This window comes from Ceratotherium simum, chromosome 26 (assembly GCF_057802395.1).
Source record: "Ceratotherium simum simum isolate JZ-2026a chromosome 26, ASM5780239v1, whole genome shotgun sequence".
Classification (NCBI taxonomy): Eukaryota; Metazoa; Chordata; class Mammalia; order Perissodactyla; family Rhinocerotidae; genus Ceratotherium; species Ceratotherium simum.
In genome coordinates, this window is record NC_141925.1 from 34,080,243 (window position 1) to 34,097,285 (window position 17,043).

Consider the following 17,043-nt stretch of genomic DNA (forward strand, 5'->3'; position numbering starts at 1 on the left):
ATAAAGATAAGGTGGAAGAGGGGAAAAAAATAGCCTGGAAAACACACCAGCTTGCTCACTGTTCTCATTCCTCCTCTCTGAAACTGTCTGATGGAAAGTTCAAAGCTGGCTATAGGACCGACTGGAGAGAAGTTAAAAGAAGATAAAATTACTGTACTGCAGAATTCAATTACTATGCCACTCAGTAAACTCAACAGTAACATAAACAGCACCGAAAATGCACTTGGACGTGTCAATAAATTAAACATCAGCATTAGGCAGACTCACACTAAACTGTAAAGACATGAAGAATTTCAAATCAAGTTGTGGGCATAAACAGAATCGGGCATAACAGAGAGGGGAGAGGGCAGCTACTCGGCTCACTAAAAAGAGCTCTTAGAACCTTATAAACTCGGCTTTCTTGCCCCACAGAGGAACTACGGTAAAATCAGGTAAAAGTACCTAAAAACTCTATTATTTGGACTGTTTCCTTCACTTTAGGACTCAGGCTACTACTTAACGAGATCCTGCTCTTTAGGCATCTGTCTTTATGGACTGGTTGAGTAATAGTTTAGATAGCTGAAAATGAAAATCTGAATTTATGCTTAATTAGCACTTATAAAAGAGCAAAGAGTTGGTCTCTACAATTTTCAGTATTTATTTCATGAATCTGTTCCTACAGTTCCTTCTCACTCACACCCCACTTCTTTCTTTAAATATGAAGAGAACATATATGCAGTGATTTCTAACACTCCACGTACAGCAGTACACAGGCTCGGCTACCATCATGCCTTTGGAAAAGTGACTTCAGGACCCTCTGCAGGTCACCAAGGCAGGGGACAAGAGACCTACTTGCCCTTGGAGCCTGTGCCTCCCCCTGCAGGCTGCCACTGGCAGCACCCGCTCCTGCAGGCCATCCTCTGGAAGGGTCCGGAGGGCCTGTGCTGGACAGTTAGACCACGCTCCCCACAGGCGTCCAGCAGCAGGAACTAAGGAGCTGCAGCAAGGAGGCATGAAGATCACCCCTCCCCATCATCCGGCTGTCAGCAGATGCTGTTGGTGCTACCTTCAAAATACTTCCGGAACTGGACTATTTCCTGCCACTCCACAGCCATTGCTTTGGTCCAGCCACCACCATCTCTCACCTGGATCACTGCAAATCTTCCCATTGGCCTCCTCTTGTCTCCACTTATCCCCTTCAGACTACTCTCAAAATAAGTCAGTTCACAGCGCTCCTGTGCTCAAACCTACAAGGGTCCCCATCTCATCAGAATAAAAGCCCTGGTCCTTACAAAGGCCCAGCAGGCCCAAGCCCTGTTACTTCTCTGACCTCATTCCCTCTTCATCTCCTCTGCCTGCTCCACACCAGTCACGTGGCCTCCTTGCTTCTTCCTCGGGGCCTTTGCACTTCTGATGGCTGAAAGCTTTTGCCCTAGATGTCCACATGACTCACCCCTCATCTCCTTTGAGTCTTTACTCCAACATCAGCTTCTTAGCACGGCCTGCCCTTGGCCTTCTTATCAAAAATCTCGACCTTCTCCTACCCCACGCCTCCCCTTCCCGTCCCTGCTCTATTTCTCTCTTTAGCACTTCCTGCTCACTAATGTAGTTTACTTGTCTATCCTGTTTACTCTCTCTCCCCCACTGGAATGTAGGGCCATGAGGGCAGGATCCTTTGCTGTCTGTTCACTCCTATATCCCCAGGGCCGGCACAGTAGATGGATCTGCTTGTTGAGAGGATGGGTGCATGGATCTCAAGGTCCTCATCTGCCAGCCACGGGCAACAATCCTTTCCCCTCTCAGGCTGCAGGGAGGAAGACCTGAAGGAATAGATTTGTACACAGTATTAACAAGCAGATTTGCCCCGTAACAACAGTGATCAACTAGTACACAAACCAACATCATTAGCCATTTCAATTGATTTCTCACTGGAAATTTCACTAAATGAGGGATCGTTATTGAGGTTAATAAATTAATATTGGCCCATACTTTATTTGAAAGCAATTCAGTTGTATAATGGGCCTGGAAATTCCTTTTAAAACTATCTCCTTTTCATATGTCAAAGATAAAAGAAAAGTCTGTTGAGAGGAAAAGTTCAACCAAAGAGACAGCTTAATTTACTGTAGCAAGTAAATTAAAACTGCAAAGTGACTGACAGTTTAAATAGGAGCAATTTTCACACATACATGAATTACTTCTTTTCAAAGTATACAGATGATTTCATGATTAGTAAGATACAAATACTTCTGTAAAAGCATACTGAATTGGAGCAGCCTTCCAGTGTTATGCCTTCTCCCAATCAACAGACACTAAAAGTACAATCACTTTCTTGTAGGGAGAAGTTTTGACATTAGAAAGGGATCAACCCCAGAAGGGCAGGGGCTCTCTTATGAAATATCTACCTTAATTTTTCAGGATTCACTGCAGTGGGCAAAATAATAATAAAAGTAATACTAATAATAATGATAGGAATAACCATGTCATTTCCTTTAGGAGGAACTTAGCTCAGGATCCTATCAATAATAACAATAAGAAGCTGGATCCCAAACAACAGATCTCAGCAGTTGCTGGCAAGATAATAAGAAAAATGAGGAAGTAGGGCTCCAGGGAAGATCTAATTCAACAGGAGACACCGAGGCCAGCAGCTCAGACTTTACAGACAGTAGGTGCAGAGAATCACAGCAAAGAAAGACTTCTTGCATAGTCAAGGAGCAGAGTTCATCCTCCAACAGCAAAAGGAGATAAGAATCTGAAAGAGAACACAGACTTACAGGAAGCCCCAGCCCAAAGTCCCGGGGCTGGTCGTGGCACCTTCAGACCCAGAAAGGCAGGCCCAGCTCCAACCCGGCAGGGCTGACTTCTCCTTAGCTCGGCTGCTGACACTGGGCTCTGCATTGAGCAGCGCTTTCCCTCACACCAGCCCCCACGGCACCGAGACTACGTGCTCGGGGCGAATCGGCTAGTGTCACGCCAACTTACGTGGAACACGAAAGAGCAAGAGAGCCGGCAGAACTCCAGTTTCTCCTCGGCAGCAGAGAGCCCCAGGACAGCCAGATGTGTTAAAACGTTTAAACATTGCTCCTCCTTATTATGCAGATAAATTTTATGTAATGACCATTAAACTAACTTTTACCCAATTTTTGTTTACTATATAGACTTAAAAGATCACTTTGAGAAGAGACTTCAAAGTAAAATTAACATACCTGAAAGCGCACTGCCCACACTTAACAGGTTGTAAGGTGGTAAAGGATTGTAACCAGAGAATCGTTTCTGTTGATAGGCTCCCAGTGCGCAACGCTGAATGAAATTCTATTCGGCCAGGCCTGCTGCGCCAGCACCACCAGGAGCTACGTGGGCTTCTCACAGCCCATGAGGTAGCCAGCAGCACCTTCAAATGGATTCTGCTGACTATCTAAAACAGTCCAGCAGGCCACACCAAACACCAATGTCCACTACTTAAAAGCACCTTCCATTAAGAACCAGGTGAAAAGTTACATTTTGTTTCCACATAAAATAGAAGGAACTCTGATATTTAACACACAAGACATTAGTTACTCAAAGCGTGCAGGGAACCTCCCAGAAAGTTTCCCTAGTAACTCGATCCTATAGCGTTGTGAGAGGTATCAAAAAGGTTTCCAAGTACTAAACAGAACCAGCATTTCAGACTATTCTTCACTAGAAACCTGCAAACAGAGTTAATCCCTTTGTTACTAACTCTACGAAAAAGCTATTTTCAGTTTTCAAGTAAGAATAGCTCTTTAAGGACCCACATCTGCTTTTCCTCAAAATCATGATAAATCATTCAGTGTTTTTCTTAGCTTACTTTCTTTTTCTTTTAAAGCTGCTAAGACACTAACATCGAGCCTTTAGACCTTGGTGATTTGCTAAAACCAGTGACTTCACGCTCCTGTTCAGTCCTGCTCGATTTCTGCAACGGTACTCTACCGAAGCCACTTAAATGCACAGCATTTACCACAAACTTCAAAGTCTACCTAGATAATGTGGGCGTGGGGGAGTACAGAAAAAGACAAACAAAAAAATCCCTAAAAACCCACACAACCTCTACCTTTAAAGTTGGTAAACAAAGTAGTTATTCAACATTTTTAGAGGGGTTTAAGGATAAGCATATACATAAAATCAAAAGAACTTAGTGACCTTTAAAATGTAATCGCTAAATCCCCAATAATAAGAGATTACAGTTTATGTTTTATGTTTTTTAGCTCTAACATGAAACAAAGTTTTAAAATTATATTTATCAGCTTTGATGAAACAGAATTCTCTTTCTCAGGAGGATGGTGTTCTTCATTTTTTAAATTAATTAAAAAGTAGATGATGACAGGCCCACAGTACAAATTTCACTAGGGACAAAAGGGCATCTGGTGAGACTCTCCCATCTACCCCATCCTGCTGCCTCTGCAGAGGAACCAGCAGTCTACAGTCAGCGAAGTTTGTGCAAGGTTTACAGACATGAAGGAGACTGACTCACTGTCTCACGCAAGTGAAGCATACCTTGTAACAAGAGACCTACTGTATCTGCTGCAGCTCGAGAGGACGAGGCTGGGGACGAAATGACAGTCATTCAAGGAGCGAGCTAAGATAGGAAAAACTAAACATGCCCGAAAGGTGGGGCAGACCAACGTGTGAAGGAAACATAAAATGGAAACGGAGGCAGCTGACCAGACTAGAACTGGAGAATCTGGAGACCCTGGGATTAGGGAGAAGATTTTGAGACTGGAGGCCATGGCTGTGTCTGCCCGTCTGCAAAGACTCCCCATCTACAAGATGGGAACAGAGATCAGGAAACTGCCTTGCTCCAAGCTGTGCTGTGGCTGGGAGCTGAACTGAATAAGACCCAACCCTGGACCCGCAGCTTGCAATTAGTGTGCACTCAATACAGCAACAGACTTTCGGTTTCCATCTGCTATCCTGATTCACGTAAGTTAACATTTGTCTTTAAGAATCCCAATAACCTGAATTAAAGACAATTAAAGACAGCAGAATAAAGTCCCCTCTCACTTTGTCCAAGCTCACAAATAAAGTCAGAGTCACAAACCAAGACTTTTAGGGGATTTCTTTTGCAAACAAAGTCTTTATTCAAGAGTCACCTTCTGGGGCCGGCCCCGTGGCTTAGCGGTTAGGTGCGCGCGCTCCGCCACTGGCGGCCCGGGTTCAGATCCCAGGAGCGCACCGACGCACCGCTTGTCTGGCCATGCTGAGGCGGCGTCCCACATACAGCAACTAGAAGGATGTGCAACTACGACATACAACTATCTACTGGGGCTTTGGGGAGGAAAAGGGAAAACAAAACAAAACAAAACAAAAAAGAGTCACCTTCTCAGTGAGGCCTGACCAGATCATCCTACCTAAAACCACAACCCCCAATACAAAACTCCTTATTTCCTTTTCCTGCTTTTTTCATGGCCCAGAATTTCACAGAATTTGAGTTGGAAGGAACTCAAAAAGGTGCTGTGTCAAATCACCCTCCAGATGTGAATTCTTTATAAAAAACAGCCTTTTATCTACAAATGGTTATCAGCCTGCGTTTGATGCACTTTCAGGAAAAGATTCCCTGACTCACCCAGCAAACCCCATAAGCAACCTCCCTGTGCTCTCCACAGCGCCCTAAGCTTACCTTCACCCCTCCACAGCGCCCTAGGCTCACCTTCACCTCTCTCCACAATGCCCTAGGCTCACTCTCACCCCTCCACAGCATCCTGGGCTCACCCTCACCCCTCCACAGGACCCGAGGCTCACCTTCACCTCTCCCCACAGAGCCCTAGGCTCACCCTCACCTCTCTCCACAGCACCACAGGCTCACCCTCACCTCTCCCCACAGCACGGTAGGCTCACCTTCCCCTCCCCATGGCGCCCTAGGCACACCCCCACCTCGCCACGGCGCCCTAGGCTCACCCTCACCTCTCCACGGCACCCTAGGCTCACCCCCACCTCCCCATGGTGCCCTAGGCACACCCCCACCTCCCCACGGCACCCTAGGCTCACCCTCACCTCTCCACGGTGCCCTAGGCTCACCCTCACCTCTCCACGGTGCCCTAAGGCTCACCCTCACCTCTCCACAGCACACTGATATAATTTCTGTGCCTCCTGCTAGGCCACATGCTCTCTAAGCATAGTGCTGGTGACACAGTCATTATTTTATTTCTAGTGCCTAGTATATAGTAGGCACTCCACCCAATGAGGGTGACAGGGAAATCATTTATATCCTGTGGCAGCCCCTTCAGTCCAATTCGGTTCATCCATTAAAGTCACCAGGCACCCAGCCCTGTGGCAGGTACTGAGGATACAGCACAGACCGAGACAGAAGGGGTCCCTGCCCCCGTGAAGCTTACGTGCTGGGGAGGACAAATACAAAATGCAAGTCCACAGAAAGACAGTGCCTGGGATTGGTGCTCTCGAGGAAATACACAGTCAGCGGAGGGAAGAACAGTAAAGGAGGCCGCTGTCAGGGAAGGCCACTAAGGTGACATGTAAGCTGACCTCAAAGACAGGAAGGAGCTGGCCGGATGAGCTTTCCTAGCTGGGGGGCAGCAAAGGCTCGAGCTTAGCATTTTTGAAAAACAAAACAAAACATCAGAGAGACAGGAGCTGGGCAAGCTGGGAGAGGATGTTAAGGCCGTTGTGAGCGCAGGGCTGCAGGGGCAGCTGAGGTGCCACGAGGGTCATCTGGATTTTTCCTTGACTACTTTTTATTTTAAAATATAATTTAAATTATATACTGTTTTTTAACTTAAATATACTGTTAAATTATAAAATATAATTTAGGAATAGGAGAAATTGAACGTCAGAATGTCATTTCATCAAACAATCTTTGAAAGTTTGCCAAAGGAGACTCAGAAACAGCCCGTTTGGGAGCTCAGCTTTCTGGTTTATTAGTTTATCTGCGTATAAAGGGCAAGGTGCTTTCAGATTTCTCCAGAATCAGTCAGGAAGACCACAAAATGGAGGGTTCTACATATATATGCCCTCATCACACAGCAGCTGAAACAGGAGCAGAGACTTTAGGAAACTGTTTTCCTATTTGCTGGCAAATTCAGAGCTGTAGCACCACCTGTATTCTGAGGTCACCTGAGGCTCCACACTCTTCAGAGCTGAGCTTCAGTAAGCTTTTGGTAATTTAGTCTGAATCTGAGGGGAAACATCAAGCATCGTGAATGGATCCAATATCCAAATTGCAATATCAAAGAATAAAATGAAAGCTTCTTCCCGTGCAAGCCTAGTCCAGAACCAGCGGGAGCTGGAAGCAATGCCGTTCAGCCTGCAGTGCAGAGCCAGAGAGAGAGGCGGGGACTGCCGGCCCTAGGTCAGAACCCTGTCTGGTGGCGCAGGTCAGCAAGCGAAGGCTCACAGGCCAGACCCATCCCATCTCCTGCCTTTGCCTGGTGTGTGAGCTCACAATCGTTCTTAGAGAGGAAGATCTGCATTTGATTCAATGGTAAGAACGCCAACTTGGAACTCCAATTAAGAGAAATGTTATTCCCCCAAAAAGAATTTCATTCTTCTCAATAGCATACTTGTATTACAAAAAACTCTACTCAATTGTCATTATTATATTTTGAATTTTATTAATAAAAATTTGTGAAAATTTGTTTTCTCTCTTGTTACGTGGATACCTGCATAATATCCTTGATGTTGACTCTTGGCCCACAAAGCCTAAAGTACTTCCTCTCTGGCCGACACCCAGGGCTTTGGCTTCTTCCCTCCAAGGCAACTTATCTGATGTTAATAATCCTGAGTGGATTATCCGAGTCCGCTCTCCCCAGATCAGTGCTTCTCAGCCTTGGCTGCCTGCATGCATCACCAGGGGAGTTTTAAACATCCTGATGCCCAGGCTGCATCCCAAACCAATGAAGTCAGGGCCCGTGGGGTGGGGTCCAAGCTGGGCACCTCCAAAAGCCACTCCAGTGACTGTACTACCCCGTCTACTGCCGACCTGAACTAGGAAGAATAGGCTTGCAGGGAAAAAGTGAGTGATTTCACGTTTCTCAGTATTCCAAATCTATGGCATAATTATCTTTGGGTTATTGCTCCTTGTATTAATCATGTTTTCTATTTCTTTTTTTTTTTTAAAGATTTTATTTATTTATTTTTTCCCCCAAAGCCCCAGTAGATAGTTGTATGTCATAGTTGCACATCCTCCTAGTTGCTGTATGTGGGACGCGGCCTCAGTATGGCTGGAGAAGCGGTGTGTCGGTGCGCGCCCGGGATCCGAACCCGGGCCGCCAGCAGCGGAGTGCACGCACTTAACCGCCAAGCCACGGGGCCGGCCCCCATGTTTTCTATTTCTGTATTTATGATGCTTTGACATCTTAGGGGCCTTGCTAATCCTGGAGAGACTGCCCCTCGCAGGGCTAGCTAATTGTCTTTCATAGGCAAACCAACCAATCCAGAGTCCATACTTGGAACCACCTCCTCTCTCTGGCTTTTACACTCCAGGAGGCACTATTCCTCTGCCATAATCACCCAGGGCCAGGTCCTGGAACTAGTGACTACCCATATTGCCAGGATCCCACCAAACTATCCCACCCTAAGCTGCTCACCCTGCTTTGCCCCTGCCTTCCCACAAAAATACCACAAAGGCTCCTACCCACAACTTTCTCCTCTCCCTCTGCCTCCTGACTGACCCTGGTGCTTCCCTGAGTGGCCCTGTGTGGCATGCATGCCTCCTCTTTCTAGGGGTCTGCCAGGACAAAATTCTTCCTTCATGACCCTCATTTCCATGTCTGTGCATCTTACCACACACCTGATTAAAACAAAGCCCAGATACATTTTCTACCACTCCTCTCATTTCTGGAGCACATGTGCTCAACGAGTCCCAAGGATTTGTCTACTCAAACATAACACAGTCAATTTTTGTCTGAAATAAGGAATATAGTTTTCCATTTCATTTAATATCTTTGTTCACTAAGACATTCCATGAGAAGCAACATCTGACCACACCCAGTAAAGCTGGAACTGCATATAACTGACCCAGCAAGCCCATGTCTAAGTAGATGTACTCCAGAGAGACTTTGGCCAGTGCACTGCAGACGTGGTCAAGGACACACAGTGCAGCACTGCTGGTCACAGGGAAAACAGAAAACAAGTTAAATACGCATTAGTAGGGAATGGATTACAAATTATGGCAATTAATGTGGTAGTTAAAATGAACCAACTAGATCTATATGTACCAATATGGACGGAATGCAAACACAGTGCTGAGCAAACCACTTTTTAAAATGATCCATTCAAAATGATACCATTTATATAAATTCTTAAAAACACATGAAATATATATTGATATGATATACTATATATTGATATTGATATAATATAGTGATAAATATATTGACAAAATATATTGATATAATATAAAATATATATATTTTTTCACATTTCACAATGAAAAACCTGAGGCTAGTGAGAGGACACACAACGACGTGCACTGCTCCCACCTAATGGAACAACCATGCAATGTGTCTGGACCACTACAGTCCTTCAGGTGACTCCCTGCTTTCACTCTGGCCCACACTCCCACCCCCCCAGCCCCTCTACATTCCCCATTTAGTAGACAGGGGATGGATCCTTTCAAAAACGTTAAGTCAGATCATTTCACTTCTCTACTGAAAACTTCCCAACAGCTTCCTGTTGCACTCAGTTTTAAATGCGAAATCTTGAGCACGACCTGCAAGACTCTGTATAATCCTCCCCATCCCCACCACCCCATCTCCAACTGCTCACTTTCTCCCTCTGCTCACTTGCTTTACCCACACTGGCCTTTCCACCGCCTCTCTGATCCCCCGGGCACACCCCAGCTCTGGGCCTCTGCAGATGTCAGCACGGTTTGCTTCCTCGAGAGTCTTGCCAGCTGGTTGTCTTCCAGACCTGCTTCCACAAGTCAGTTAGGATCTCCTGCTTAACTGACCACCGTGGCCTCTTCCTTATAACCTTATAAAGATGCAGTCTCAGCCACGTTTTAATCAACACAGACAAAACTCCATGGGAATCACTCACAAGCTACAGAAATGTTATCTAAGTGAAAGATGCTAATCAATGATTCTCTGATTAACGTTCTGCTTACTATAGGCTTAGGAACTTGCGTGAAGATTCTTAGATTAGAGATGTTCTTCAAAGACAGGCTGAGAAGAAAATGACTCTGATCACTCGGGCTTTATTTCAGAGACAAGACTCCCTCTTCAACAGTGGGAAACCCCTGCTTCCTGTGGGCAGGTGCCCAAGTCTTGGTGTGCCCCCTGCAGAAAGAGCATGTGAATGAACTAACCAACCAGCACTCCTTTCAGCAGTAAACATGACCGTGTGAGAAAACGGATGTCGGTCTCCAGCTGACGGCAGAGAGGAATTAGACCCACGTGTTTTTGGTTACATAGAATAATAGAGAATAGAGAATTGCTTTTATTGGCTACTCATGAAACTCCCAAATCGTATGAATGACTCTATATAAGGACACAAGGGCTGCAACTCCTGACTCACTTACTGGGTGGCCCGAGCAACACGATTCACCCCTAAAACAGTCTCCCCGGGGGATAGGGGTGGTTCCTCACTTACTCTACTTTCTGAGCCCTCTGCTCCACTTTCCCCTCACCGTAGCAAGACAGCTACAGACAATACCAGCTAAGCTACTTTTCTTCCTTTGGCAAGTCTACCAGCACAGGGCTAGTTGCCAGGAAACACCAGGTTCGACTATCTTCTGCTCAGCAGAATCCTGACCTTCATGTTCTTAAAACACGAAAAATATTTTGTTTACAGGATCATCAAAATTAACACTTTGTTTTCGAGTTCAAAGACTTTTTTCTCCTAAAAATATTTATTCATACATCCAACAAATATTTGACTGCCTACTACGTGCTGGTCCTATGCCAGGCCTTAGGGATACAAAGTGCACGAAACCAGGTCCCTGCACGCCTGCCCAGTGCTGCCATTCCAGGATGCACGACCTACAGCTATGTAAATGCACTATGCACATAAACAAAGAAGATTCAGAGTAACACCAAAATTTCTTAATAAATCTAGCTTAAAAATGCTAGAATGTATTTACTCCGCTTTCCTATTCTCTGTTTTTATAACTTTTTACTTAACTCTGCAAATTCTGAAGCTACTACTGGAAACTACTCTTCCTTTAAGATGTTCTCCTTTGTAGGTTTTTTGTTTCACCTCCCAGATTACACTGGGACGATATTCTCAGAATTCGAAGATGATCTACCCGTCTGAACTAGCATCCACAGAGGGTCCAGTCACCAAGAGTGGTAATTCTGAATTATGGGGGCCTCAGCTCTGGCATACTCTTACCTCCCAAATCTAAGATCCATCTTAAGGGAGTCCCTTTCTCGAGCCCTAGTACAGATCAAAGACAGTGACTTAAAGCAGTGGAACAAAATTAATACTCCCAACCCTCCTAACCCCCAAGATGGTCTGCTAAAACCACTCCTAAAAGCACTAACTAAAAAGATGCTGTATAAATTTTTCATCTGAGTTCCTCCTGCCCATTATGACTTGATCTCTCTTTACTGTAACTCAACACAGTTTAAGAAATTAGAAACAAGTCTTTCAGGAACACTACAGTTGCCAACCACTGCTATGGCCTTGGAAGTAGTAACTTGAATTCTCAGTGACTATTCATATATTATTTGTAACCCAAAAGTCAACTGTAAGGCACCTATGGCAGGCTTTGCGGGAGGGGCCTTTTCCACACTTCCTGGTCCATACAGTCCAGAGCCAGCCCCAGGCACTGATGTGTCCTCCTCCCCCTGTGGACGATACACAATTAAACCCAAGGGACCCGTTTTTCTATAACTACGCAGAGGCAAGAGGGAACGATTTATACAGAAAGGCTGCTTATCTAAGCGAAGTACTGACAGCAGTAAGGGCAAAAGCGTGTCCTCAGGCCACAACCTCCACGAGCTCAAATGAAGAACTTTTGGTGGTACGGATGGGGAAGAGGATTGGGGAAGGTAACAGGAGCAGAGACCACGACCAAGAAGAAATGAGAAGCTTAAAGAACTAGACAATCATTCTTTGGCTTTCAATCACACTAATAATAAACGTCTGCAGATTTAGAAAAACAAAACCATTTTAGAAGAGGCCCAGATACCACTCAAAAGAATTAGAACTCATTCAATAAGCACCTAGGAAGCAGCTGCTACAAGGTGGAGAATAGGAAAAGTTCAACTGAAATCCTCAACTTCAAAGGATCTTGCATTCTAGTTAGTTAAACACACAAAATTAACTAAAAAAATAAAAAATTTTAAAAGCACGTTGTAGACACAATAAAGTACAAACTATGTTATCTATAAAATGCAATGCAAATGAGTGATCTTGAGGGAATAAAAGACATGTAGTAAAACTACGTAGAGAAAGAAAAAAAGTTGTTCTAAGCTTTTATTTTCTATGAAACTAATATATGTGCATTCTAGAAAACAGAAGTAAGCAAAAATAAACATAAAGCCCTTTAACTAAAGATAAATACTACATTTTGGTGAAAGTCACTATCATGCCCCACCCCCCACTTATTTTTTTACTCAAAATTTGGGCTCTAAAAAAAGAGTTCACTCACTTTTCAGTTAAACATATCACAACCATCTTCCACATCTCAAAATATTATTTTCAACATCAGTACCTTCAAAACATTTCCAGAATCTGACCACTTCTCACGTCCCTCCTCCTAACACCCAGCGCTCCCTGGAGCGATGGCAGCCAGTAACCCTTGAGTGTCTAAGGCAGATCGTGTCACTGCTCTGCTGAAAACCCTCAAGAGGAGCCCAAGTCCCCTGAATGGCCTACATGGTCCCACAGGATCTGCATCCCTCCTCTGCCCCCTTTCCCGTGGTTTCCTCCCCCATTCTGTGCCACCACACTGGTTTCTAACATCCAGCCTAACCAGGCCTAGTGCCTCTGCATGGGGGTTTCCTCAGTCCCAGTATCTGTCTGAGAACTCCTGCCTCCTCCTTCTGCTCAGATGTCACCTCTGACAGTGTGCTCTCTCCGCTATTCCCCTCTGTCTCCCTCCCTCTGGTCTTTCTCTTTTTCCCACAGCACTTCTTACCTTCTACCGGCTGTCTATTTCCCGGCTGTCTGTGTCTGTTTCCCACGCTAGGACACGAGCTCTAGGAGGGCAGGGGTTTGTTTTGTTGTTTGCACTGATGCACCTAACACAAAGGAGGTGCTCAATAAATCGCAGTTGATTACATGACTTATCAATGGCTGTGTGGTGCCCATTACATGCTGTAATTTAACCAAGTAACCCCCACTGTTGGTTGCTAGATGGTTCCAGGTTGTTAATATCATGAAATAGACTGCAGTGCAAATCCTCGCTATTCAAAGGGTGGTCTGAGAGCCAGCCCAGATGGCCCAGTGGTTCAAGTTTGGCGCTTGCACTGCTTCGGCAGCCAGGTTCATTTCCTGGTCACAGAACTACACCACCCATCTGTCAGTTGCCATGCTGTGGCAGCAGCTCACATAGAAGAACTAGGAGGACTTAACAACTGGGATATACAACCATGCACTGGGGCTTTGGGGAGGAAAAAAAAGAGGAAATATTGGCAACAGATGTTAGCTCAGGGTGAGCCTTTCCTTGCAAAAAAGAAAAAAAAAAAACAACAAAGGGTGGTCTGAGGACCAGCAGCCCTACAACCTCCCCTGGGAGCTTATCAGAAATGCAGAGTCCCAAGCCCTCTTTTAGGCCCACTGAGTGGGAATCCGCATTCTCACAAGCTTGCCACGTGGTTCCATGCACACGGAAGGGCCTGGAGCAGGGTGAAGCGAGGACACATGGGGCACACACCGAGGGAGGCTCTCTCTTGGTCACGAAGAGCAATGCCTGTGCCTGAGAGTGGCACCTCACTTGCCTCCCACCTGTCCTGGTCCTGGGTACACAAGCCCTCGTGACCATCTTCAGTCACTGAATCGCCCTCAGGAGAGGTTATACCAACTTACACCCTAAGTCAATCCAGGTTCCCGTCAGGAAACATATATATGGCACACTCAAATCAGGGATTAATTACAAAGGTGTGGAGGCACAGAAGGAAACTTGGGGCAATAAATACTCCAATTTTATGCTCTCCTCTCCTTCCCTCCCTCTCATCTCTGACCAGACTCTGCACTGGCCAACCAGAGGCTGGAGAGCACAAAACCTGCACAGGTCAGCCCACAGGACAAAGGGCAGAGTGGAAAGGGCAGAGAGAATATCTGGAGGGGCACAGTCACCTGGCACGTGCTCCCATCCTCAGTGTGAAATAACGCACTCGCTATCTTAGCAAGGACAGGGAGGGCTTTTGTGCCAACAATCAGCTATCGTGGTCATTTCTGGCTTAGACATTATGTGATCTTAAGGGAGATTAAGGGCCACTACAATTTCTTAAGCAGGAAAACAGCCTTATGAAAAGTGTCTGAGTTTATGCTGCATTCATGTACTGGACACAGAAGGAAGAAGGATAGAAAAGCAGAAAAGCCAGCAAAATGGCTGCTGTGGAAATGCAGGCATAAATAAACGTGGTCTGCTGTGGAAACTCAGACTGCTGAAAAGAACAAGTCTGAAGAATTTTCATTCCAATTTTACATTCCCAACAGTCTCTTAAAAATAATAAAACTCTAAAAATCACTGGATATTTCCAATTCTTTGGCATCTGAGTGGCAAAAATTGTCATTAGCTACCAAATATATAAATATATGGTGATTGCTATAAAAGTATGATGAATCCTCACACAGGTTTCATTAAACAGGAAGAAGTGAAAGTCAACAGATCAAAAAGAAGAGTCTTAATCAAAAACAGACAAAACAAATAAAAATGTGAAAAGATCCTCAGTGCCATTAGGAAATGCAAGTCAAAACCACAATGGCTATAACAAAAGAGACAACAGCAAGTGTTGATGAGGACCTGGAGAAATTGGAACCCTGACACATTGTTGGTGGAAACATAAAATGGTACAGCCACTTTGGAAAACAGTTTGGCAGTTCCTCAAAATGTTAAACACAGAGAAACCATATGTTCTAGTGATTACACTCCTAGATACCAAGAGAAATGAAAACATGTTCACACAAAACATATGTCCACACATAAACGTTCACAGTAGCATTATTTATAACAGCCAAAAAGTGGAAATGACCCAAATGTCCATCAACTGATAAATGGATAAGAAAAATGTGGTACACCCATACAATGGAATATTATTCAGCCAAAAAAGGGGAGGGAAGTACTGATACACACTACAATGTAGATGAACCCTGTAAACATCATGCTTAAGAGAATGAAAAAACAAGCCGTTGACGGGAAGAACTGAAAAAAAAAAAACAAAAATTACAAAGGATTTGTATCTAAAATATACAAAGAATTCTTAAATTCAACAATAAAAAACCCAGAAAACCCAAATAAATAACAGGCAAAAGATCTGAACCTCACCAAAGATAAACAGATGGCAAATAAACATAAGAAAAAGCTCAATATCCTAAGTCATCAGGGAAATTCAAATTAAAACAACGAAATACCACTACACACCTAATAGAAAGGCTAAAATCCAGAACACTGACAACACCAAATGCTGGCGAGAATGTAGTGCAACAGGAACTCTCACTCATTGCTGGTAGGAATGCAAAATTGTGCAGCCACTTTGGAAGACAGTTTGCCAATTTCTTACAAAACTAAACATACTCTTACCATAGGATCCAGCCATCACACAAGTGTTTATAACAGCTTTATTCATAATTGCCAAACTTGGAAGCAACCAAGATGTCTTTTAATAGGTAAATGGATAAACAAACCATGATACATCCAAACAAGCATATATGATTCAGTGACAAAAAGAAATGAGCTATCAAGTCATGAAAACACATAGGGGAACTTTAAATGCATATTGCTAAATGACAGAAGTCAATCTGAAAAGGCTACATACTGTATGATTCCAACTATATGACATTCTGGAAAAGGCAAAACTATGGAGACAGTAAAAGGTCAGTGGTTACCAGGGGTTGGGAGGAAGAAAGGAGGGACTGATGAATAGGTGGAGCACAGGGGATTTCTCGGGTAGTGAAACTATTCTGTATGATACCGTAGTGATGGATACATTTGTCAAAACCCAAAGAACTGTGTAACACAGAGAGAGAACCCTAAGGTAAATTGCGGACTTCAGTTAATAATAATGTATCAATACTGGTTCATCTATAATAACAATGTAGCATACTAATGCAAAATGGTAACAACAGGGATATTTTGGCAGAGGGATGAGGGTATGTGGGAACTGTGTATTTTCTGTTCAATTTTTCTGTAAACCTAAAACTGTTCTAAAAACATAAAGCTATTAATTTAAAAAAATATATGTTAAGTGAAAGTAGCCAGACAAAAAAGGTTACATATCGTATGATTCCATATATATGAAATATCCAGAATGGGCAAATTCCTAGAGACAGAAAACAGATTAAAGGTTGCTGGGGGAGTGGGTAACAGGGAGTGACTCCTCAAGGAGTCTGAGTTTCCTTTGAGAGTGATGAAAATGTTATGGAACTAGGTAGAGGTGATGGTTGCACAATACAGTAAACGTACTAAACGCCACTGAATTGTTCACTTTGAAATGGATAGTTTTATGTTATGTGAATTTTTTTGTGTGTGTGAGGAAGATTAGCCCTGAGCTAACGTCTGTTGCCAATCCTCCTCTTTTTGCTGAGGAAGATTGGCCCTGGGCTAACATCCATGCCCAACTTCCTCTACTTTATATGGGACACCTGCCACAGCATGGCTTGATGAGCAGTGCATAGGTCCGTGCCCGGGATCCGAACCGGCGAACCCCAAGCCGCCAAAGCAGAGCGTGCGAACTTAACCACTATGCCACCGGGCTGGCCCCTGTTATGTGAACGTTACCTTGATTATGAAAAATGCAGAGTCAAAATAAAAAGGTCATATTAAAGCAACTTTAGCTGGTTAAGTGAAGTTTTTGATGTCCCATAGAAATTCAAACACTGTCGTCCTGATTTAAAGCACCTAAACTGACTCCCTGAGGGGCCAGTGGGGTGGCTACTGCACAACCTAGCAGAGGACGGGGGACCTGGAGTAGGCTGCCACCAGTG

General features: G+C 44.4%; 1 protein-coding gene across 1 annotated transcript in view; it reads right to left on the reverse strand.

Moving 5' to 3' along the window:
• The window catches only part of GNA12 (G protein subunit alpha 12), a 116,187-nt gene that overhangs the window by 80,200 nt on the left and 18,944 nt on the right, over positions 1 to 17,043 (reverse strand). The window lies entirely within an intron of this gene.